The following is a 27200-nucleotide window of genomic DNA, read 5'->3' as shown; positions in this document are numbered from 1 at the left end:
TCAGATCTAATATGAAGAACTGAATACAACCATAAGAACCATTCATACTGTCAGATCTAATATGAAGAACTGAATACAACCATAAGCACCATTCATACTGTCAGATCTAATATGAAGAACTGAATACAACCATAAGCACCATTCATACTGTCAGATCTAATATGAAGAACTGAATACAACCATAAGAACCATTCATACTGTCAGATCTAATATGAAGAACTGAATACTAAAGAGAAGAAGAGGTTGACCAGTACATATTCATGTAACTTTATTTTTCATTGGCAGATCAATAAAGTTCGCTTCAATGCAGTTATCCAAACACATTCATGATCAGTAACTAAAATAACTAATCTAGTTTTAAAGACAATTAATAAACACATGTATTCATTTCATAAGCTGTGTATCATTAAATCAAGTTGTAAAATAATCCCTCCAAACTAATGGTGAAAAGTGATCATCACACCATATCTATCTGATACATGTTAGGGGTGGAAGGTAGCCTTGTGGTTGGAGCGTTGGGCAAGTAACCACAAATTTGCTAGATTGAATACCCGAGCTGACAAGTTAAAAATGTGTCGTTCTGCCTCTGACCAAGGCAGTTAATCCACTGTTCCTAGGCCATCATTGTAAATAAGAATTTGTTCTTAACTGACTTGCCTAGTTAAAAAAGGTTCAATAAAAAAAATAAAAAGAAGCTCATTCCCACAGAATACTGTGGAGGGACAACCTGGTCTCGGAGCAAAACATATTATATGTTACAAAAACATCCATGCCACTCCATTTAGTATGTTATGTTAGGTTACATTATATTTTGCCTAACAATTTTGCCTAACAATATAAACGAAAACTGTAAATTGTTGGTTTCATGAGCCGAAATAAAAAATCCCAGAAATGTTCCATATGCACAAAAAGCTTATTTCTCTGAAATGTTGTGTTTATATCCCTGTTAGTGGGCATTTCAGCCTTTGTCAAGATAATCCATCCATCCACCTGACAGGTGTGGCATATCAAGAAGCTGATAAAACAGCAGGATCATTACACAGGTGCACCTTGTGCTGAGGACAATAAAAGGCCACACAACACAATGTCACAGATGTCTCAAGTTGAGGGAATGTGCAATTTTCATGATGACTGCAGGAATGTCCACCAGAGCTGTTGCCAGAGAATTCAATATTTATATCTCTACGATAAGCCACCTCTAACGTCCTTTTAGAGAATTTGGCAGAAAATCAAACGGGCCTCACAACTGCAGATCACATGTAACCACGGCAGCCCAGGACCACCTCTTCACCTGCAGGATTGTCTGGGGGGGGGGCTGAGTAGTATTTCTGTCTGTAATAAAGACCTTTTGTGGGGAAAAACTCATTCTGATTGGCTGGGCCTGGCTCCCAAGTGGGGCTATGCCCTCCCAAGTCCCACCCATGGCTGAGCCCCTGCCCAGTCATGTGAAATCCATAGATTTGGTCCTCATTTATTCATTTCAATTGACTGATATCCTTATACGAACTGTAAATCTTTGAAATTGTTGCGTTTAGATTGTTGTTCAGTATAATACGACTTGTAGGACGTATCGTATGTTACGAATTACAATTTGTATGTTATTTTACGCATTGCTATTCATACAATATGTTCCGAACTTGTAATATGTATGATATGTTATGAATTCCAATTTGTTGTTGCTAACGTTAGCTAGGTTAGGGGTGAGGGGTTTAAGGTAGAGTTAAATGGGTTTAGGGGAAAGGTTAGCTAACATGCTAAGTAGTTGCATGCTAAGCTAAAATGCTCAGTAACAGCTAAAAAGTAGTAAGTAGTTGCAAAGTTGCTAATTAGCTAAAATACTTAAGTCCTCCGTGATGAGATTCAAACACGCAGCCTTTGGCTAGATGTTTGAGTTACACGCCCACCCTTCCACAGAGCAGGAGTAAGGCATCTCTCCTGTGTGTGTGTTCTCTGATGAACTTTTGGCTAAGTTGATGTTTTGAAGTGTTTTACACAGTCAGAGCAGGAGTAAGGGTTTTCACCTGTATGTATACGTTCATGTGTTTTTAAGGTATCCAATCGGGAGAAACTCTTCCCACAGTCAGAGCAGAAGTAAGGCTTCTCTCCTGTGTGTGTTCTCTGATGACGTTTTAGCTCATTTGATGTTTTAAAACATTTTCCACAGTCAGAGCAGTAGTAATGCTTCTCTCCTGTGTGTACACGTTCATGTGATTTTAAGTGATCCAATCGGGAGAAATGTTTTCCACAGTCAGAGCAGTAGTAAGGCTTCTCTCCTGTATGTATACGTTCATGTGATTTTAAGTGATCCATCGGGAGAAACTCTTCCCACAATCAGAGCAGGAGTAAGGCTTCTCTCCAGTATGTATTTTTTGGTGTGCTTTTAAGCTGCTCTTTTGAGAGAAACCCTCCCCACAGTCAGAGCAGTAGTAAGGCTTCTCTCCCGTATGTATACGTTGGTGTGTTTTTAAGGTATCCAGTCGAGAGAAACTCACCCCACAGTCAGAGCAGGAGTAAGGCTTCTCTCCTGTGTGTATTTGTAGGTGTATTTTTAGCTTTGATAGAAATGGGAAAATCTCCACACAATGTGGGCAGTGGTGAGACCTCTTAGCTCTGTGATCTTCCTGCTGTTGCTCTCTGGATGTAAAGAATGTCTCAACATGGTCTCCTGTGTGAACAACATCAGAAGAACCAGTCAGTTGGTGTGATATACATGTCAATCAAATGTATATTATGAAGCCCTTTTTACATCAGCAGTTGTCACAAAGTGTTCTACAGAAACCCAGCCTAAAACCCCAAAGAGCAGCCTATGATGTAGAAACACAGTGGCCACAAAAAACTCGCTAGGAAGGTAGGAACCTCAGAACAAACCTAAAGAGGAACCAGGCTCTGAGGGGTGGTCAATCCTCTTCTGGCTGTACCGGGTGACATATGAATTCATGTAAGTAGGCTGTACAATTACAGAACGGGAATAAAACTATTCTAAAACTGGGTAGGAGTCAAAAACTAAAAAGGGGCAAAAGTCATGAAAACTATGAGCCATATCATCCTCCACTCACTATCACAAGAGTTAGAACCTACACAGACTCATTTCATAAAACTTAACTACTTCACTTCTTTAGTCTACTCTCTGATCACTCCAGATAGCCCAGTGAATAAAACAAATGCTGGCAATACTGGTGTCAAACCATGCAAGTATCAGTAGCATGAAATAACATCTACCTTCTCATTGAAACAGTTCATCATGAAACAGTTCTACAGCAACTTTTCATGCGTAGTGGGAAGTTGGAATTATTAACACAAACTTAGTTAGATAGAACCTGCTCTTACCATGAAAAACAGATTTCCCAATCTTCTCCTCCTCTTCTTCATCTTTAATGTTGACATTCAGCTCCAGTGTTTGACTGCAGTCTTCCAGCTTCACTGATGCCATCTCTGGATCCTGCAGTACAAACTGGGCTCCACTGTCACAATCAGGACCCAGTGACTGTAGGTTTGGACTCAGTCGGGAAGGAGAGAGACAGAAAAGTTATTGTCTTGACAGTTCTGGCACTCTCTCTATTATAACAAAATATATTAAAATGTTTTCTTGTTCATTTCTCTCATTTCCATATATCAGGTAACTAATCATTGACAATAAAACATGAATTCACATTAAACAAAGTGCACACTTTAAATTACACTTAACCTATAGTGCACTTAACCTATAGTAGATTTCCTACATTAAAATGAATGAGTCGAAAACCATTTAGTTCAAGGTTACAGTATGTTTTAGGCAGCACTATGTGCTATTTTCCTGAATAATATTCACTGTATTATTTAGCGTTGAGCAATTACATTTTTTGTTTGTACAACTAATTGTCAGTTCAATTACTTGAATTCTATTCAGTTAGTTTTTTTTGTGTGTGAGCCCAACGTGACATTTCTCTAGAGAGAAATCAAATCATTAAACGACAGTGAGGAACTCCAATATGTGGTATGCTGGTTCTAAAGAGAGTTGTAGTTTTCATAAAGCAAATATTCAACCTAGTTTAGCACAGAAACTTGGTAATGAACTACAATGACCATCATGGGGTTTTTCAGACTCGACAGATCACTAGATGGATACACTTTCATAGGCCCACCCACTGGGGTGCCAGGCACAGCCAAATCAGTATGAGTTGTTCCCCACAAAAGGGCATTAGAACAGACAGAAATACTCCTCAGTTTCATCAGCTGTCAGGGTGGAGGGTCTCAGACGATCCCGCAGTAAAGAAGCCAGATGTGGAGGTCCTTGGCTGGCACAGTTACACTTGCTCTACGGTTGTGAGGCCAGTTGGACATACTGCCAAATTCTCTAAAACGACGATGTTCATTTCTTAAGGTAGAGAAATTAACATTAAATTCTATGACATTCCTACAGTCAGCATGTCAATTGCAAGCTCCATCAAAACTTGAGACATCTGTGGCATTGTGTTGTGTGACAAAACTGTACATTTTAGAGTGGCCTTTTATTGTCCCCAGCACAAGGTGCACCTGTTTAATGATCATGCTGTTTAATCAGCTTATTGATATGCCACACCTGTCAGGTGGATGGGTTATCGTGGCAAAGGAGAAATGCTCACCAACAGGGATATAAACGCATTTCTGTACAAAATTTGAGAGTAATAAGCTTTTTGTGCATATTTCTGGAATCTTTTGTTTCAGCTCATGAAACATGGGAGCAACACTTTACATGTTGTGTTTATAATTTTGTTCAGTATAATATACACAACTGAAATATTTGATTTTGTCATAGTAATTGACTACTTTTCTATTGATGTCTACCGAAAATGGACCTGACAGATACAATGGAATATTTTCAATGTTTTTGCAATTGAATGTTCACTATTTTGGCCTTGGGCCATCCCTATCTATCATCCAAATGAGAGGGATGGAGGACAGAGAAAGAGAGAGAGAGATGGAGGACAGAGAAAGAGAGAGAGAGATGGAGGACAGAGAAAGAGAGAGAGAGATGGAGGACAGAGAAAGAGAGAGAGAGATGGAGGACAGAGAAAGAGAGAGAGAGATGGAGGACAGAGAAAGAGAGAGAGAGATGGAGGACAGAGAAAGAGAGAGAGAGATGGAGGACAGAGAAAGAGAGAGAGAGATGGAGGACAGAGAAAGAGAGAGAGAGATGGAGGACAGAGAAAGAGAGAGAGAGATGGAGGACAGAGAAAGAGAGAGAGAGATGGAGGACAGAGAAAGAGAGAGATGGACTGACCTGCTGGGAGAGGTAGATATAGGGGGAGTTTGTGTGGAGAGAGAGAGCGAGCGAGAGTGTGTGTGTGTGCGCGTGTGTGTGCATGTGTTTAGAGAGCTAGAGCGTGTGATATGAACAATAAATCAAACTGTACCGACCAACCCCCTCTCCAGCTATTTGACACCAACACACACACACACTTGCAATTTCCATTAAAAAGCTCTAAAAATATTGATGTCATTATTTCATTAGTTCATGTAATGTTAAGAAAAAAATGTAATAATTGAAACTCAAATCCGTGAGCCTTTTTAATAATTGAACCGAAACTGACCTCAAAAGTGCACTAATCCCTCAGCACTAGATTTATGGATTACAAAAGGATACCCAGCCGAGAGCTGCCCAGTGACGCAAGCCTACCAGACAAGCTAAATGCGTTCTATGCTCACTTCGAGGCAAGCAACACTGAACCATGAGTGAAAGCACCAGCTGTTCTGGATGACTGTATGACCACACTCTCCGTAGCCTTTAAATAGTAGGATCTTTAAACAGGTTAACATTAACAAGGCCGACGGGGCCAGACGGATTACCATGACGCGTACTCAGAACATGTGCTTACCAGCTGACAAGTGTCTTCAGTGACATTTTCAACCTCTTCCTGACCCAGTCTGTATACCTACATGTTTCAAGCAGACCACCATAGTACCTGTGCCCATGAACACTAAGGTAACCTGTCTAAATGACTATTGCCCTGTAACACTCACATTTGTAGATATAAAATGTTTTGAAAGGCTGGTCATGGCTCACATCAACACCATCTTCCCAGAAACCCTGGACCCACTCCAATTTGTCTACTTCCCCAACAGACGACGCAATCTCTATTACACTCCCCTTTCTCATCTGGACAAGAGGAACACCTACGTAAGAATGATGTTCAATGACTACAGCTCAGCGTTCAACACCATAGTACCCTCCAAGCTCATCACTAAGCTAAGGAACCTGGGACTGAACACCTCACTCTGCAACTGGATCCTGGACTTCAAGACGAGCCGCCCGAGAGGTGGTGAGGGTAGGCAAAAACACATTCACCACGCTGACCTTTATCACGGGGGCCTCTCAGGGGTGCGTGGTCCTGTACTTCCTGTTCACCCACGGCTGCGTGGCAGCGCACAACTTCAACACCATCGTTAAGTTAGCCAACGGTGGTAGGCTTGATCACTGACAACGACGAGACAGCCTATAGGGAGTAGGTCAGAGACCTGGCAGTGTGGTGCTAGGACAACAACCTCTCCCTCAACATGGGCAAAACTAAGGAGCTTATCGAGGACTAAAGGAAACAGAGGGCCGAACATGCCCCCTCATTCACCTTGATGGGATGTAGTGGAGCGGGTCAAGAGCTTCGAGTTCCTCAGTGTCCACGTCACTAAGGACCTATCATGGTCCAAACACACCAACAGTCATGAAGAGGGCAACGCCTCTTCCCCCTCAGGAGGCTGACAAGTTTAGGCATGGGCCCTCTGAACACTGGCTCTATGCACACCCACTTCTCAACCCACACAAACTACACTGACACTCAACACACATGTAGCTAGGGGTGAAAGTGACATGCACATATGGTATTACCTCAATTAACCCTGCAGATTCATCCTGTATTACCACAATTAACCCTGCAGATTCATCCTGTATTACCACAATTAATCCTGCAGATTCATCCTGTATTACCTCAATTAACCCTGCAGATTCATCCTGTATTACCTCAATTAACCCTGCAGATTCATCCTGCATTACCTCAATTAACCCTGCAGAGTCATCCTGTATTACCTCAATTAACCCTGCAGATTCATCCTGTATTACCACCCTGCACATTGACTCGGTACTGGTACTCCTTTGTGCTACTATTACTTTATTAATTTAGAAAATATTTCCCTTTATTTTTTAACTATGTATTATTGGAAGTAAGCGTTTCACTGTAGAGTCTACACATTGTATTTGGCGCATGTGACCAATAAAATGTGATTTAGCTCGCAAAAACCATTTGTATTTACCAGTCACATCATAGTAACAAATATAGATAAGATAGAAACAGCTGAAGGTGTCTGAATATGTAGAAAACTGATCATCATTACACTCAGCTTCAAAACAGTAGAGCAACCGTGAAATTGTCTCTCTGATGCACCCGCACTGCCTGCACTGAAGTCCACTGACCCAGAGTTGCCGCCGCCATTTTATCAGCTCGTAAAAAAACATTATACAACAAAACAATATGTAAAACGAACTCAGAAATCTCAAATACATAGATTCTTTATGAATTTATCTTGACGAAATAATGTATATTCATTCACTCAGACAAACCCAGTCTCTAACGATATGACTAATCACGTTCTTCACTCACTCGGTTTGACACAATAACGTCATAAAATTTTAGCAAACGTGACAATACCTTGACGGATTTGCTACCTAACATGTTATGACATGTTCTTTCGATATTAGAAAGTGTAAACGTGCTATTACATACCTGTAGTTTTCAAACGGACACAAAAGCTATCGTCTTCATAGCACAGTGCTAGTGCTAGTGTTCCTTCTCCTTCTTCTTCTTCTTCGATTGGAATCCAATGCATGTTTCATTACCGCCACCTACTAGACTGGAATACAACTCGTTAATACCTCGCTTGGAAAAATAAACAAATACGCTACTATCTCCACTTACAAATTAAAAAAATAAAAATACACCACACTACTCCACTATTTAAATCTATTTTGTCCTACCTCAGGCCAACAACCTGAAAGGATGGGACACCAACACTTAACACACCCTGTAACTATTTTGATGTCAAGTTTCGCTCACACAAATACCTCTCTGCAGCTGCCACCACAACCTCAGTTTTCTGCGACCTACATTCCATCCCTTCAGTACAGTTGATAACCATTGCTATAAATGCCAAAAATCCAATCTTACTGAAAAATATATAAATTGTTGGTTTATCTCTCTGTGCTGGTACAGATCTCTTAATCCACACATAAAACAGTCAACCGAATCGTTTCTTGTCATCTCTCCTCCTTCCAGGCTTTTTCTTCTTTGAACTTAAATGGTGATTGTCATCTAAACTTTCATACTATTACCACGACGACCGACAACACAGTTCATCTTTCAATCACCCACATGGATATAACCAATGAGGAGATGGCACATGGGTATCTGCTTCTATAAACCAATGAGGAGATCAGAGAGGTTGGAATTGCAGCGCGATCTGCGTCACAAATAGAACTGACTTCTATTTTAGCCCTTGGCAATGCAGACGCTTGTTGACACGCGCGAGCAGTGTGGGTGCAATAATTGAATAATATAGATTTCTAAATGTATTTTGCAATGCAAAATGTGGTTCACATGTAGCAAGTGGTGTAGTCAGGGTATTACACCCAATCGAGCCCGTCCCATAGAAGGATCGATTGGTTTCAACAGAGAGATGACAGATAAAGACATCTACACGTCAATATACTGCATTTCTTACCCAAATGGGTGGTGGTTCGTATGCAATGTATATGGTTACTGTGAGCGTAGTTATCCAAATGTACGATAAATATCCCACCCCCTTCTCTCTATTGTCCCCACCCCCTTCTCTCTATTGTCCACACCCCCTTCTCTCTATTGTCCACACCCCCTTCTCCCCATTGTCCCATCCCCTTCTCCCTACTGTCCCCATCCCCTTCTCTCTACTGTCCCCATCCCCTTCTCTCTATTGTCCCCAACCCCTTCTCTCTATTGTCCCCACCCCCTTTCCCCATCTGTCTATTTTCCCCACCCACTTATCCCTTTTGTCCCCACCCCATCTCTCTATTGTCCCTACCCCCATTCTCCTCATCTCTTTATTGTCCCCACCCCCTTTTCCCTAATGTCCCACCCCATCTCTCTATTGTCCCCACCCCCTTTCTCCCATCTCTCTATTTTCCACACCCCCTTCTTCATCTCTGTGTAATTAGCCATCATATCTTGTCAGTCCACTAGGGACTTTCATCTCATGTAAGTGTCTATGTGTATTCTGTGTTATTATTTAGTTTGTTTGTAAATAAATAATTTAATCAATTTGTGTAGTGCTGAATAATCAGAAAGGCTGGGGTTCTTGCGGATTCAAGAAGTCTGCCACGTTTAGAATGAGACTGATATGAGGTAATGATTAATACACGGCTGTTATATAACTTACATATACAGTGGGGAGAACAAGTATTTGATACACTGCCGATTTTGCAGGTTTTCCTACTTACAAAGCATGTAGAGGTCTGTAATTTTTTTATCATAGGTACACTTCAACTGTGAGAGACGGAATTTAAAACAAAAATCCCGAAAATCATATTGTATGATTTTTAAGTAATTAATTTGCATTTTATTGCATGACATAAGTATTTGATCACCTACCAACCAGTAAGAATTCCGTCTCTCACACACCTGTTAGTTTTTCTTTAAGAAGCCCTCCTGTTCTCCACTCATTACCTGTATTAACTGCACCTGTTTGAACTCATTACCTGTATAAAAGACACCTGTCCACACACTCAATCAAACAGACTCCAACCTCTCCACAATGGCCAAGACCAGAGAGCTGTGTAAGGACATCAGGGATAAAATTGTAGACCTGCACAAGGCTGGGATGGACTACAGGACAATAGGCAAGCAGCTTGGTGAGAAGGCAACAACTGTTGGCGCAATTATTAGAAAATGGAAGAAGTTCAAGATGACGGTCAATCACCCTCGGTCTGGGGCTCCATGCAAGATCTCACCTTGTGGGGCATCAATGATCATGAGGAAGGTGAGGGATTAGCCCAGAACTACACGGCAGGACCTGGTCAATGACCTGAAGAGAGCTGGGACCACAGTCTCAAAGAAAACCATTAGTAACACACTATGCCGTCATGGATTAAAATCCTGCAGCGCACGCAAGGTCCCCCTGCTCAAGCCAGCGCATGTCCAGGCCCGTCTGAAGTTTGCCAATGACCATCTGGATAATCCAGAGGAGGAATGGGAGAAGGTCATGTGGTCTGATGAGACAAAAAGAGCTTTTTTTGTCTAAACTCCACTCACCGTGTTTGGAGGAAGAAGAAGGATGAGTACAACCCAAGAACATCATCCCAACCGTGAAGCATGGAGGTGGAAACATCATTCTTTGGGGATGCTTTTCTGCAAAGGGGACAGGATGACTGCACCATATTGAGGGGAGGATGGATGGGGCCATGTATCGCGAGATCTTGGCCAACAACCTCCTTCCCTCAGTAAGAGCATTGAAGATAGGTCATGGCTGGGTCTTCCAGCATGACAACGACCCAAAACACACAGCCAGGGCAACTAAGGAGTGGCTCCATAAGAAGCATCTCAAGGTCCTGGAGTGGCCTAGCCAGTCTCCAGATCTGAACCCAATAGAAAATCTTTGGAGGGAGCTGAAAGTCCGTATTGCCCAGCGACAGCCCCGAAACCTGAAGGATCTGGAGAAGGTCTGTATGGAGGAGTGGGCCAAAATCCCTACTGCAGTGTGTGCAAACCTGGTCAAGAACTACAGGAAACGTATGATCTCTGTAATTGCAAACAAAGGATTCTGTACCAAATATTAAGTTCTGCTTTTCTGATGTGTCAAATACTTATGTCATGCAATAAAATGCATGTTTGAACGAACGCAAATAGATTTTTTTTTTACTTTTCTTTTCGGCGCGCTTCCTACATTTGGAGTAGCTGAACTGAACGCGTGAACAACAAGGAGCTATTTGGACATAAATTATGGAGTTTATCGAACAAAACAAAATTTATTGTGGACCTGGGATTCCTGGAAGTGCCTTCTGATGAAGATTATTAAAGGTAAGTGAATATTTCTAATGCTATTTATGATTTTAGATGACTCCAAAATGGCGGGTATCGGTATTGCCTAGTGTATTTTTCTGAGCGCAGTACTCAGATTATTGCAAAATGTTCTTTCCCAGTAAAGTTATTTTGAAATCTTTCACAGCGTTAACATAAAGGAAATGTTCATCTATAATTCTTTGAATGACAGTTTAATATTTTATCAACGTTTATGACGAGTATTTTTGTAAATTAAGTATTGGAGGCAAAATATTTTCTGAACGTCACGCGCCGATGTAAAATGCTGTTTTTAGATATAAATATGAACTTGATCGAACAAAAAATGCATGTATTGTGTAACATGTTGTCCTAGGAGTGTCATCTGATGAAGATCGTCAAAGGTTAGTGCTTCATTTAGCTGTGTTTTGGGTATTTGTGATGCATGCTAGTTGCTTGGAAATGGCTGTGTGGTTATTTGTGTCTATGTACTCTCCTAACATAATCTAATGTTTTGCTTTAGCTGTAAAGTCTTTTGGAAATCGGACAACGTGGTTCGATTCAGGAGAAGTGTATCTATAAAATGGTGTAAAATAGTCCAATGTTTGAGAACTTTTAATTATGACATTTTGTGGTTTTAAATTTGGCGCTCTGATTATTTCACTGGCTGTTGAATAGTGTGGGACGATTGCGTCCCACCTCCCCTATAATTTTATGTGGTGTAGACCTCAACAATCAACCTGATACCCCGAAAGTCTAAAACAATTTTGGGCACAGTTGACCAACCCCCTCCTTCAGGTACTGATTCTTCTGGCGTCCTTTTCGTCTTCTTTAGATAGTCCAAAGTGGATGGCCATGATAATGTCCCAATTTCAATGTCTCACCTGAGACACCATCACCTTTACCACCCATTATGTCTTGTCCATTCCTCAACCAGTATACCAGCAACATAAGAGAAGTTTAGAACAGATTTCTCCCCATGCTCAGCCACGTGGACTCCTCTCACACTCCTGAAAAAAGACATGATAGAGAAGCAGTTGATAGCTTAGATCGGATGCTGTACACCGGTTGCTGGCTCGGACTCATTTCTCTCGGTAGAAGTGGTGTGGACAGGGCCTTGTTCAACGCCTTTGTCACTCTTCTTCAGCCAGTTAGAGGGGGGTTTGAGGTACACTCACTGTTCTGTCCAATTATCTCTTCCATGCATTAAGATACCGTCTGATGTCACTTTTCATGATAACCCAGAGAGGACAGATCAGAACAACAGTTTAGTTCAGTTCATTAACTACATGGTAAATTATTACTTTTACCAATTATTCTTAATACAAATGTCTAAACATATGTCAACGAGAATAACAACACATTCTATTGAAACTATTCTTTCAAATTGGCTTATGCTCCCCGTCACACTGTCAACTTCATCGCAGAGCCACAGGATCAGGAAGTTAGACCTATAACCCATCGGGAATAGAACAGAACAAACAACACAACAATACACTCCTTCACATATCACTCAAGGTGTAAACTTCAATCCAAAACCTCAAAGGACTGAATTCTCCCCCATTTTTAACACATAACTCTCCAAGAGAGTAATGTGTAAAAAAACACTACTACTGGTCAAAAAATAAAACAACATTCCAAGTAACATAATCAAATTAAAATCACTACTTTTAAAAACTCCATAAAGAAAAATTATTGTACCCATATGGTCATAGGAAAATAGAGGCAATGCCCTCTCCTTCTCCACATTGGTCCAAATTACAAATATGGCTAAGAACTATAAACTTCACCATAATTATCAATATTACAAATTACCTTGAAATCAGTATGACAAATGACCTTAAAATTCATTATCCAAATGGCTTTCCAATGAGGGTGATCAAACCACAATAGAAAGTCATGACAGAGGTCATAGGTCATACAAACCCTTCAAATAAGTGTTTCTTACTATATTAGACAAATGAAAGAAAAATAGTCAAACATTTCCTACATGTTGTATCCCAGGTTCCCAGAACATTCCTTTATCAAAAGACTTCATGTGTTTAATTAAAACTCAGAAAATAAAACTTCTGAAAATTCCATGTGTGTGCCCCTTTAAGATAACTTGGCACTAAGACAAATGGAAAACTCACTAAACCCAAAGGAAATAGAACAAATCAAACATAGTATTTTAAAAACACCAACAAATAGTCATAACAAATGTGTTGTGTGTGGGTATTTGCAAACCTTAAGGTAAAAACAAAAAAAAATTGCCAGGCCTTATTTAATTTGGTAGTTTACGGCCTCAATCTCACTCACTCTCCCCAAGGTTACAGCCCCAGGAAACATTTTAAAGAGAGACAATGTAACACCCATTTTCTTTAGGTGACTCCTATCAGTCCCGGAAGAAAGAATCCTACTAAAAACACATCAGATAATACAGTGTTTAATTAAATGAAATTCACACCCAAAATAAACAATAAACAATAACCCCTTTCCAGCAATCTAATCATTTCAACCTGTTGCATAAAGTTAGTAAAAACAAACCTGCTGTTTAACAAATCTAAAACCATAAAGTTGGTGCTGTCTCATCAGCGTAATAGTCAAAACAAACTTTTCCACTCATAGCTACAATGTTGGCATGCCCCAAAGGTCAATACTGTTCAGCTCACACATGAATGATCTTCCTTCTTTCTGTACAGGGTCTGAAGCTCCAATGTACGCAGATGACACAGTGATATATGCCTGCAAATAGTAAACAACAAGCTATACAAGAACCCACTACTGTAATGGTCCATATGACAAAGTTGCTCATGTTTGCATCTCAATAGAAAAAACACAGTCTGCGTGTTCCTCACAAAGAGGACAACGGATGCCACTGAGACAGATGTCTATGTCTCAGGGGAAAAGCTCCAGGTGGTATCCGATTTTAAGTACCTTGGCATCATACTTGATTCCAACCTCTCTTTTTAAAAAGCAAATGAAAAAGGTAACTCGAATAACCAAATTCAACCTAGCTAATTTCCAAAACATATGAAATTGTTTGACTACAGAGGTAACAAAACTGTACTTCAAATCTATGATACTCCCCCACTTAACATACTACTTGACTAGTTGGGCCCAAGCTTGCTGTACAACATTAAAACCCCATTCAGTCTGTCTGCAAACAGGCTCTCAAAGTGCTTGATAGGAAGCCCAATAGATATCATTACTCTTAAATTCTCAGAAAGCATGAGCTCCTGAGTTGGAAAAATATTGTGCAATACACTGACGCCCGTCTTGTATTCAAGATTCTAAATGTCCAGGCTCCCCCTCCACTCAGTACTTTTGTTAAACAGAAAACCCAAACCTTATGGCAGCAGATCCACAAGGTCCTCCATGAGAGGTGACTGTATAGTTCCCTTAACTTCTCTAGGATATGTGGGATGCTAGCGTCCCACCAGCGGGACACACTCCCATTAGCCAGTGAAATAGCAGGGCGCCAAATTCAAAACAGCAAAAATCTTATAATTCAAATTTCTCAAACATTGAACTATTATATCCCATTTTAAAGATACACTTCTCGTTAATCTAACCACATTGTCCGATTTCAAAAAGGCTCTACGGCGAAAGCAAAACATTAGATTATGTTAGGAAGGATAGCACCAAGACAAAAAAAAACACACAGCCATTTTCCAAGCAAGGAGAGGCGTCACAAAAACCAGAAATACAGCTCAAATTAAGCACTAACCTTTGACGATCTTCATCAGATGACACTCATAGGACATCATGTTACACAATACATGTATGTTTTGTTCGATCAAGTTCATATTTATATCCAAAAAACCCATTTTACATCGCCGCGTGATGTTCAGAAAATGTTTGCCTCCCAAAACTTCCAGTGAATGAGCACATCAATTTACAGAAACACTCATCATAAACGTGGATAAAATAAACAACTGTTATTTAAAGAATTACAGATAAACTTCTCCTTAATGCAACCACTGTGTCAGATTTCAAAAAAACTTTACGCCGAAAACACACTTTGCAATAATCTGAGAACAGCGTTCAGAAACTAAACCAAACCCACCATTTTGTGGCGTCAACAAATCTCAGAAATACTATTATAAATATTCCATTACCTTTAATGATCTTCATCAGAAGGCACTCCCAGGAATCCCAGGTCCACAATGAGTTCTGTTATACTCACAGACATCATTCAAGCAGTTTTAGAAACTTCAGAGTGTTTTCTATCCAAATCTACTAATAATATGGATATCCTACCTTCTGAGCCTGAGTAGTAGGCAGTTTACCCTGGGCACCTTATTCATCCAAGCTACTCAATATTGCCCCCATGTCCCAAAGAAGTTAAGGAAAAGCACCTTTAGTCAATCTGCTTTCTCTGTGAGAGCTTCCCATGTCTGGAATACCCTGTCATCAGACACACACAACTGTGATTAATGTGCACTGTCCCTGTAAAAATAAAAATCCACTTTAACTTCACTAGGGTAGGGGGCAGCATTCGGAATTTTGGATGAAAAGCGTGCCCGTAGTAAACTGCCTGCTATTCAGGCCCAGAAGGTAGGATATGCATATTATTAGTAGATTTGGATAGAAATCACTCTGGAGCTTCTAAAACTGTTTGAATGATGTCTGTGAGTATAACAGAACTCATATGGCAGGCAAAAACCTGAGACAAATCCAACCAGGAAGTGTGGAAAATTGAGGTTTGTAGTTTTTCAAGTGATTGCCTATACAGTATACAGTGTCTTAGGGGTCATTTTGCACTTCCTAAGGCTTCCACTAGATGTCAACAGTCTTTAGAACATTGTTTCATGCTTCTACTGTGAATGGGGAGAGAATAAGAGGTCTAGGAGTCAGATGAGTGAGAAAATGACATGAGCTCAGTGGCGCGCACTCACGTGAGAGTTAGCTGTGTTCCTTTTCTTTTTTGAAGACATTGGAATTGTCCGGTTGGAATATTACGGAAGATTTATTATAAAAACATCCTAGAGATTGATGCTATACATCATTTGACATGTTTCTACAAACGTAAATATAACTTTTTTTTACTTTTCATCATGACATTTTGCGCGCGCCTCCTGCATTTGGAGAAGTGGACTAAACGCGCGAACAAAAAGGAGATATTTGGACATAAATTATGGACTTTATCGAAACAAAACAACATTTATTGTGGAACTGGGATTCCTGGGAGTGCATTCCGATGAAGATCATCAAAGGTAAGTGAATATTTATAATGCTATTTCTGATTTTAGTTGACTCCAAGCAGGGGCGAAAATCTGACATCAACTTTGGAGGGGACAATTACATTAAATTTTCTCAAGAGCAATTCTTGAGGGGGACACCAAAAGTATTGCTGTAACACATAGCCTACGTTGTAATATGTTAAATGTATATTGAGGAACCATAATTACTACTACTGGATAATTGATAGGTACAGTAGTTAACAGAAGGGTTGTCCCAACTTGTTCAAATGTTTAAATCATCATAATACTACTACTAATAATAGTTATAGCAGTGTTCCTTATCAGTCCAGTATGTCTGCAGGTATTTGTATTTACAACCAGCAATACCAAGAAAAGCCAGTAGGTGGCAATGGTACTGTACACTGTATGGGTGCTGTTTTCGTAAATACAATGAACATGGTGTGATCTCGTCTAAAATAATCTCCATTGAGTAACATCACAAAGTTGTTCTCCGTATTGAATTGACCTTTTAATTTTACTTTTTCTGATACATTTATAAAGTCATTAAATATGTGCCACTGGCCTGAGTCTACTACAATAGCTTTACAAGAACAAAAAGCTAAAAATAAGTACAGTTCTAAAAGCAAAATAACTACTTCAATGAATAACCCAAATAAATCAACCAAAATATCCTTCAGTCTGTGTCTCAACTCTTCAAACAGCAGCTATGGACAAGTATGTCACACAAAGTATGCAATTTTAAATAAAATAACATTAAATAAATAATTAGTAAGTGTACTGTCATGTACTAAAGCCTCCTGAGGACCTCTGCTACCTCTCCACTGCTGCTACAGGGGTATTTGTTGTGAAAGAGAGGGATCTGCACTGAAAGAGAATCTATGTTCAGCTCTGGGTACTGATCTAGAGACTCATCCAACTCCCCCGTGAGAAGCGCTCTTTCCAACTTTTGCAGGACGTTTAGACTGTCCTGGTCAGAACGGTCGCCAAACTGAACCTCCACACCATCCAACACAAAAAAATTCTGCCCTATAGTGATCCACTGCTTTGCCAGCAAATCGTCTTGAGTGTGTCTCAATGGATTCAATAGAGTCAATCAATGTTGTTGCTTTCTCATACAGTGCAAGGTAGCTTTCGTCATTTCTCTTGCCCCTAAGAGATGACCGCACACACTCGACTGCAGCCTGCATACCAGAGACAGTCTGAGTTTTCTTCTGCAGTGAAATGTTTAGACATTCAAGCTCTCCAAGAACAGCAGAGGCAAGTGTGAGGCCCAACACAGTCTTGCCTTTGCTGAAGTGCTCGAATAAGCCACTGGCAGTTGAAGCTGTCTTGGATGCAGTTGTTGCCATCTCCTCTAGGCTGCTTAGTACCCGCTCATACTGCCCTAGCACAGCTCTAATAGCAGTATTCCGCACAGTCCACCTCGTTGGACATAGGGGTTTCAGGGTGGTCAGATTTGTATCTTTGGACGTGGCAATTGATTCAAACATGCTCTTAAACTTTCCTGACTGGCCATAGAGGACACCTAACTGATGGACCCAAGAAAGGGAATCCCGGATCAGTGGGGAGGCTGTGCAGCCAGCCTGTGTAATCAGATTACACAGTGTGCTCCACAATGCACATAGAGGGCTAATGGCTGCTGCCTCCTCACAATTGCCTGTGCACCTGTGTATTTTCCTGCCATGTTTAGAGTCACCATCGTAGCTCTGCCCACGTAAGCCAGAGATGGGCAAATTGAGCCTCAACAACACATCAGTTGCCACTTTCGCAATGCCCTCGCCTGTTGTCTCCGACACCCTGTATAGCCCAATAAACTCCTTGTGAGGGACAAGGTCATGGTCAACATAACGGAGACACTCTCCTGTTCAGCACCAGAGACATCTTGAGTACCATCAACAATTACTGAAAATTGTACAATCGGAAGAGACCTAATCTTAGCTGCAATGCCTTGAATGACTGTATTGGCCATGATGTTCAGAATTTCATTCTGTACTCCTAACTACCGGTACCCAAAACTACACAATTAATCAAAACAGCAATACCATTGCCTTAAACAAATCTTAGTTCAGTCACCAGTTTAAGTTGAGAGTGGGGGTATCTATGGCATTTTCCAATTATGTCCCTATTTTACAAGATAACAAAAAAATTAGAACCTTTCATAATGTTGCCAAACAAAGACTCAAACTTACCTGAGACTCCCTGTGTCTGCCAGTCTGTCCCTGCATATCTGTCCCCAACTCTGCTGTCTGTGTGCCATCTGTTGCCTGCTCTGCCTAATGACATCAATGTGAAACATTTCTATTAGCATTTCACTTCTTTCTTATGAACATTTTATCAACTAGTCTTTGAGATATTAGGCTACTAGGGTTCTTACTTTGCGTTTTGGTGTACTGAAAAATACTCTGATGTCCGTCTTTTTTCTTTTTTCTGCCATTTTTCTACCTGGCTGGCTACACACACACACAGTGTGTAGGTTATTTACAGTAGGAGATGGGCTTCTATCATCTTATCTTCTATCATTCTATATGGACTTCGACCTAAAAGGTAGCTAGCAAATGTGAAACGGATTAAAATGACAAGAGTTGACAGCTGTATGAGTTCACCATTTACACAACATATGCTGCAACCTTTTGTAATTTTAATAGTTTGTTTCATATTGGCTGGCTTCCAACAATAGCTGAATTTGCAAAACTAGTGAGCACCAATTCCGTTTCAGTGGTGTTTGCTATAATCTTTGCTACCCGAGTTAAATAAAGTTGAAATAAAATAAATAAAAGTTCCCTTGCGACAATTTAGCTTTTGCAACGAGACCATTAAATATATTTAAGACCATTGTCTTAAATATATTTAATGGTCTCGTTTGCAAAAGCTAAATTAGAAGAGAGTGTAGTTCTGTTCAGTTTGGATTTCAGTTTATCGCTAACCTTATCACAGGGACTTTGAAGCACTAACTTACATCATCTGCATGCTGATCTCGGAATAAATTGACGATAGCAAAGATTCCATCTTTGACGAGGCCACATAAATGGAATAGGTACTAGCTAGCTTAATAGTTAATATTTGCGCGCTACCTCTGCATATCCTGTTAGGGCTAGGGGGCAGCATTTGCACGTCTGGATAAAAAAAATGTACCCGATTTAATCTGGTTACTAATCCTACCCAGTAACTAGAATATGCATATACTTATTATATATGGATAGAAAACACTCAAGTTTCTAAAACTGTTTGAATGGTGTCTGTGAGTATAACAGAACTCATTTGGCAGGCAAAACCCTGAGACATTTTCTGACAGGAAGTGGATACCTGATGTGTTGTATTGACTTTAAACCTATCCCATTGAAAAACACAGGGGCTGAGGAATATTTTGGCACTTCCTATTGCTTCCACTAGATGTCACCAGCCTTTACAAAGTGTTTTGAGTCTTCTGGAGGGAGATCTGACCGAACAAGAGCCATGGAACGATGATGTCCCATTAGACACCTGGCGCGCGAGTTCATGTTGGGTACCCTCGTTCCAATACGTTATAAAAGAGTATGCATTCGTCCACCTTGAATATTATTCATGTTCTGGTTAAAAAAGGCCCTAATGATTTATGCTATACAACGTTTGACATGTTTGAACGAACGTAAATATATTTTTTCCCCTCGTTCATGACGAGAAGTCCGGCTGGCTTAGATCATGTGCTAACAAGACGGAGATTTTTGGACATAAATGATGAGCTTTTTTGAACAAAACTACATTCGTTATGGACCTGTGATACCTGGAAGTGACATCTGATGAAGAGAATCAAAGGTAATGGATTATTTACATAGTATTTTCGATTTTAGATCTCCCCAACATGACGTCTAGTCTGTATCGCAACGCATATTTTTCTGGGCGCAGTGCTCAGATTATTGCAAAGTGTGATTTCCCAGTAAGGTTATTTTTAAATCTGGCAAGTTGATTGCGTTCAAGAGATGTAAATCTATAATTCTTTAAATGACAATATAATATTTTACCAATGTTTTCTAATTTTAATTATTTAATTTGTGACGCTGACTTGACTGCCGGTTATTGGAGGGAAACGATTTCCTCAACATCAATGCCATAGTAAAACGCTGTTTTTGGATATAAATATGAACTTGATAGAACTAAAAATGCATGCATTGTCTAACATAATGTCCTAGGAGTGTCATCTGATGGAGATTGTAAAAGGTTAGTGCATCATTTTAGCTGGTTTTATGGTTTTGGTGACCCTGTCTTTGACTTGACAAAACATTACACACAACTCTTGTAAATGTACTGTCCTAACATACTCTAAATTTATGCTTTCGCCGTAAAACCTTTTTGAAATCGTAAAACGTGGTTAGATTAAGGAGATGTTTATCTTTCAAAGGGTGTAAAATAGTTGTATGTTTGAAAAATTTGAATTTTGACATTTATTTGGATTCAATTTTGCCGCTCTTGAAATGCACCTGCTGTTGATGGAGTGCACCACGGGTGGCACGCTAGCGTCCCACCTAGCCCATAGAGGATATTCAGCTAGTGTGTGTGCGCGATTGACTGGCTAACCTCACGTCAGTTACGTTCATTGAGTGCCTTTCAGACAGTAGATAAGACCTCTCTGTTACGGAGCAAGCTAAGGAACTGGCAGTGGATCAAACCATTGTGAGGCAAAGGGTGGGGGTGTCGCAATCTTTTGAAACTTAAAAATGCGCTATTAAGTGTCTAATCAGCACAATTGCTTTCATTGCGTATTATTAATATTATTTAAATTACATAGTTATGTTTCAGTGATATATTGGGGGGGACAAATCATATTTTTCCCAGGATGGGGGGGGTCGTGTCCCCCCCGGGATTTCCGCCCCTGACTCCAAGATGGCAGGTATCTGTATTGCTTTTTGTTGTTGTCTGAGCGCTGTACTCAGATTATTGCAAAGTGTGCTTTCGGCGTAAAGCTTTTTTGAAATCTGACACAGCGGTTGCATTAAGGAGAAGTATAGCTTTAATTCTTTGAATAACAGTTGTATATTTTATCAACATTTATGATGAGTATTTCTGTAAATTGATGTGCTCATTCACTGGAAGTTTTTGGAGGCAAAACATTTCTGAACATTACACGCCAACTAAGCAACTCAAAGCTTTGAACTGAATAAGGTATGAGAGTGCTAGGGCAAAAACAAACATGTACACCCCTTTGGGACCAGGATTGGGGAATACTGCTGTACTGAAAGTCCTCCATCTTGAGAACTTCACTGCTGACGTGCACATTTGGGATTGTATACAGGGTGAGGAAACCAAAGTGGACATTTGTAATTTAATTGAACTATCCCTTTAATTAGAGTTCCTTTGGAGTTACATTTAGTTAGAGGTGCATTTGCTCTAGGCATGTGCTATAAATAAACTTACATTTATTTTATAAAGAAAAGCAGTTTTGTCTTCTCTTAAGAAGGCTAGGCGAACCAAACGAGTGTGCTCGCATACTTCCTTAACCTGTTAGGGCTAGGGGGCAGTATTGACACGGCTGGATAAAAAACGTACCCGATTTAATCTGGTTACTACTCCTGCCCAGTAACTAGAATATGCATATAATTATTGGCTTTGGATAGAAAACACCCTAAAGTTTCTAAAACTGTTTGAATGGTGTCTGTGAGTATAACAGAACTCATATGGCAGGCCAAAACCTGAGAAGATTTCAAGCAGGAAGTGGCCTGTCTGAGAAGTAGTGTTTCATCTTGGCTCTTTTTATTGAAGATCTGTGCAATAACGTGACACTTCCTACGGCTTCCATAGGGTCTCAGAGCCCGGGAAAAAGCTGAACGATATCGAGGCAGGCTCTGGCTGAAACACTTTATCGCTTTTGGCAAGTGGCCACTCAGAGTACTATGGGCTTAGGCGCGTGCCCGCTTCGACCGAATGCTTTCTTTTCCTTTGTCTGTTTACCTAAAAGCAGATTCCCGGTCGGAATATTATCGCTTTTTTATGAGAAAAATTGCATAAAAATTGATTTTAAACAGCGGTTGACATGCTTCGAAGTACGGTAATGGAATATTTAGAATTGTTTTGTCACGAATTGCGCCATGCTCGCCACCCTTATTTACCCTTTAGGATAGTGTCTAGAACGCACGAACAAAACGCCACTATTTGGATATAACTATGGATTATTTTGGACCAAACCAACATTTGTTATTGAAGTAGAAGTCCTGGGAGTGCATTCTGACGAAGACAACAAAGGTAATAACATTTTTCTTATAGTAAATCTGACTTTGATGAGTGCTAAACTTGCTGGGTGTCTAAATAGCTAGCCCTGTGATGCCGGGCTATCTACTGAAAATATTGCAAAATGTGCTTTCACCGAAAAACTATTTTAAAATCGGACATATCGAGTGCATAGAGGAGTTCTGTATCCATAATTCTTAAAATAATTGTTATGCTTTTTGTGAACGTTTATCGTGAGTAATTTAGTAAATTCACCGGCAGTGTTCGGTGGGAATGCTAGTCACATGCTAGTCACATGCTAATGTAAAAAGCTTTTTTTTTATATAAATATGAACTTGATTGAACAAAACATGCATGTATTGTATAACATAATGTCCTAGGGTTGTCATCTGATGAAGATCATCAAAGGTTAGTGCTGCATTTAGCTGTGGTTTTGTTTTTTGTGACATATGCTAGCTTGAAAAATGGGTGTCTGATTATTTCTGGCTGGGTACTCTGCTGACATAATCTAATGTTTTGCTTTCGTTGTAAAGACTTTTTGAAATCGGACAGTGTGGTTAGATTAACGAGAGTCTTATCTTTAAAATGGTGTAAAATAGTCATATTTTTTAAAAATTGAAGTAATAGCATATCTAAGGTATTTGAAGAACGCGCCACAGAATTCAACTGGCTGTTGAGTAGGTGGGACGCAAGTGTCCCACCTAGCCCATAGAGGTTAAAAGATATTTGCTTAAATAATGAGAAAAAAGTGGCAGTAGTACTGTTTGTCCATTTTGAGACGCCATAGATCGCTTTGTGTTTACAAACATTGCTGCAAGATGGCAATGCAAAAATTGGTGGCAGAACAAGGGGGAGTTCTTACACAACACCGGCAAAAAAAGACTCTATTTACATGTTGCTTATGAGTGCATTTCACACTACTTTTGGATAATAATATGATTTTTAGGCTTGTATGAATGCCCTGCTTAATATAATGGTTGTGTCATCACCAATCAACTGCATTATACTTAAATACTTCAACCAGTAAAAGGGACGTTTGGCTAGCTTTTGCTGTAGACATTTTTACCTTTTTTAAAAAGAACATTTTAGTCATTTAGCTGACGCTCTTATCCAGAGCGACTTACAGTAGTGAATGCATCCATTTCATTTCATGCATTTTTTGGTTTTTGTTGTACTGGCCCCCCGTGGGAATCGAACCCAGAACCCTGGCATTGCAAACACCATGCTCTACCAACTAAGCCACAGGGAAGGTCAATATGTAGCCAATATCAGTGAACATTAGCATTCTATAATCTTAGTGACTGTTCAAGCAAGACTCAAAACATAATTGTAAGCGAATGACAACCCCAAAAAGTTATTTTGTTTAGATGTAATAAAAACGTAAATCTAGGCTACTTCCTACAAAAGTAACACGCATTCGTGACGTCAGTGTGTAGTGTACTGAAAAAGGGTATATTTAACCACTTCCTCAAAATAGATGACTCAGTAAATCTGTCTCCAATGTTGACGTTTTTAGTCGTGCAATTTTACATCTAACTAAGATGTTTGCGGCAGTATTTCTCAATGAACAAAACGAGTCTTCTAAAGTTTAATAACAAAGACTTTATTGAAGAATCCCTACTGTTGACCAATCACCAACGAAGGGGCGTAAACTTCGGCTAGGGACTTCAACTCGCCTCAAGGTACAAATATGTGCCCCAACAGACGAAAAAACCCTTACCGAAAGTCCAAAACAAAAACATAAAAATGTCATAATATATGAACAAATTCTTCCGAACTGTTTCGGCTGGGAAGCATGCTGACGCCTTAAAACCTGTTGGGGCTAGGGGGCAGTATTTGCACGGCCGGATAAAAAACGTACCCAATTTAATCTGGTTACTACTCCTGCCCAGTAACTACAATATGCATATAATTAGTAGATTTGGATAGAAAACACTCTAAAGTTTCTAAAACTGTTTGAATGGTGTCTGTGAGTATAACAGAACTCATATGGCAGGCAAAAACCTGAGAAGAGTCCATGCAGGAAGTGGAAATCTGATTTGTGGAATCACCTTCAACACTTTGCCTATGAAACACACCGTGAGTTAGGATTCAATTAGCACTTCCTAAGGCTTCCACTAGATGTCAACAGTCTTTACAAAGTGGTTTGAGTGTTCTCCGGTAAAAACTGACCGAACGAGAGGCCTGGAAAGTTGGTCATAGGGGGAGGGCCATTACTACTATGACGCGGGCGCCCATGGATACCCCTTCGTTCCGAAACGTTTAGTAAGACAATGCAATCGTCCGCCTTGAATATTATTGAAGCTCTGGTTGAAAAAGGCCCTAAAGATTTATGTTATACAACGTTTGACATGTTTGAACGAACGTAAATATATATTTTTTGCACATTCGTGACGACAAGTCCCGTGCGCTTCAGTACATTATGAGTAGCCTTCGGAACGCGCTAACAAGAAGGAGCTATTGGGACATAAATTATTAACTTTTTCGAACAAAACTACATTTGTTGTGGACCTGGGATTCCTGGAAGTGCCTTCTGATGAAGATAATCAAAGGTAAGGGAATATTTACAATAGTATATTTGATTTTAGATGGTTCCAAGATGGCGCTAACCTGTATCGCCTAGCCTATTTTTCTGAGCATAGCACCTCGTTTATTGCAAAGTGTGATTTCCCAGTAAAGTTATTTTTAAATCTGGCAATGTGGTTGCATTCACGAGATGTTAATCTATAATTCTTTGAATGACAATATTACATTTTAACAATGTTTTCGAATAGTAACTTTGTAAATTGTAGCGCTGATAAACCAGAAGCATTTGAGGGAAAATATTTTCTGAACGTCATGCGCCAATGTAAAATACTGTTTTTATATATAAATATGAACTTTATCAAACAAAAGTGCATGTATTGTGTAACATGATGTCCTAGGAGTGTCATCTGATGAAGATTGTCAAAGGTTAGTGCTGCATTTAGCTGTGTTTTGGGTATTTGTGATGCATGCTAGTTGCTTTGAAAATGGCAGAGTGATTATTTTTGGCTGGGTACTCTCCTAACATAATCTAATGTTTTGCTTTTGCTGTAAAGCCTTTTTGAAATCGGACAACGTGGTTCGATTCAGGAGAGGTGTATCTATAAAATGGTGTAAAATAGTCATATGTTTGAGAAATTGAAGTTATAGCATTTATGAGGTATTTGTATTTCGCACGACGCGATTCCACTGGCTGTTGACTAGGGTGGGACGCAAACGTCCCAGGTTCCCAGACAGGTTAAAGGCTAACAAAAAGTCTGTCTAACAATGGTTTCCTACATTGTCACAAGGTATAGATTGCTACTTCAGGTCTAAATAGGGGTACAGACAGTCTAAATCCAGATTAGTGACAAAGTCGGACTACTAAAACCATTTGTAACAGAATTTTAGTTTGTCCAGCATAAAGCGTGAACTTTCCTCTCAGCACAACGGAGTGAATCCTTACCATCACTACACCTGGCTATCAGCCACTGGAGCCTTGTCTGGCTGCAAAACAGTTAATTCTGCCTCATTTACTGACTTTTTAATAAACAGCAGATATGGCTGACTTGCTTAGAACTGTGGTTTCTACTGGCTCCTTGTGGATTTGTGTAAATCGATAAGAACCGCCTAGTTAAATTAAGGTTAAATAACAAAACATGTACATGCTAAAATCGCCACTGTAAAACACACAGGGTGTTCACTCATTAAGCCCACCTTCCTTTCTGCGTCAGACTTCAGCCTCATGTCTGGGGTGGAAAATCTACTTCTGAATGTACCATGCTTAGATTCATAATGACATTTTAGATTGAACTCTTTGCAAACAGCGACAGTCTCGTTGCAAACAAGACACACTGGTTTGGCATTGGAGAAATACAACGGATATGCGGGATTTTGAAAATATGGGCATTTTGTGTCCCGGGGTTCGATTTTTAAGAAAACATTTTTAATTTAGATCTGTTTATTTCACTTCCATTAAGTAGATACTAAATAACCTCACTCTTTTTTCAGCTTTTAAAATCTTTTATTTTATTTTCTAAAGCATTCTCACACCCAGACTTTTGACATTCTTCTATGTTTTACACTTCCAAAAGTCTTGATAATTACACAATATTTAATGCACCAGTTAAAATATTTTGTCAAACACATGGAAACTATATACATATTAGATGTGCATCACCCATTTCATAATAAATGTAAATATGTATGTCATTACCAATTAGGCTATAATTTCATCAAATTGTTCGATTTTTGAAATTATGTTTTAATTATGTGAACTTACGATACACACAATGTAAATCATCTAGAATGTCAGCCTAAAATCTTCAGGACTTGGACTGTCCAAGGTGTTGAGAGCGTTCAACAGGGATGCTGGTCCATGTTGACTCCAATGCTTCCTACAATTGTGTCAAGTTAGCTGGGAGTGGATCTACTCTGAATAGCTCGTTCCATCTCCTCCCACATATGTACAATTACAGTGAATTCAGTAAGCTGAATTCACTCTAATGTTCTTGGAACCTTTCCTGGACAAGCCTTGTGGCATGGGGCAAAATCCTGCTGAAAAAATCTATTTGCAGATGGATACACTGCCGCCATGAAGGGATGCACCTGATTGGCAATGATGTTTAGATATTATGGTGGAATTATTGTAATCAAAAGGAGAAACTTTTACATTTCTTCAAAACAATCAAACTATTATTTAATTACTGCAGCTGGTCAATGACCCCCCCGTGGGTGATTCGTTGAGAGCCCAACCAGCAGGACTAAGCCACAGCATTTTATA

General features: G+C 39.8%; 3 protein-coding genes and 1 long non-coding RNA gene across 10 annotated transcripts in view; 2 read left to right on the top strand and 2 right to left on the bottom strand.

Moving 5' to 3' along the window:
- LOC106592258 (zinc finger protein OZF-like) overlaps nucleotides 1-27200 on the top strand; it is a 510174-nt gene that overhangs the window by 206525 nt on the left and 276449 nt on the right. The gene's annotated exons all lie outside the window — the stretch shown is intronic.
- The window catches only part of LOC106574981 (zinc finger protein 2), a 348997-nt gene that overhangs the window by 93136 nt on the left and 228661 nt on the right, over nucleotides 1-27200 (bottom strand). The window lies entirely within an intron of this gene.
- Nucleotides 1-27200, top strand: part of LOC106575981 (zinc finger protein 239-like) — a 237317-nt gene that overhangs the window by 50615 nt on the left and 159502 nt on the right. The window lies entirely within an intron of this gene.
- LOC106575360 (uncharacterized) lies at nucleotides 252-7828 on the bottom strand. The gene is made up of 3 exons (XR_001321732.2): nucleotides 3328-7828; nucleotides 2869-2912; nucleotides 252-2665 (listed from the first exon to the last, which is right to left on the bottom strand). It is a non-coding gene; the product is annotated as an uncharacterized lncRNA (long non-coding RNA).

This window comes from Salmo salar, chromosome ssa17 (assembly GCF_905237065.1).
Source record: "Salmo salar chromosome ssa17, Ssal_v3.1, whole genome shotgun sequence".
NCBI lineage: Eukaryota > Metazoa > Chordata > Actinopteri > Salmoniformes > Salmonidae > Salmo > Salmo salar.
Note: the sequence above shows the minus strand (reverse complement) of the source record. Positions and strands in the feature narration are given on the sequence as shown.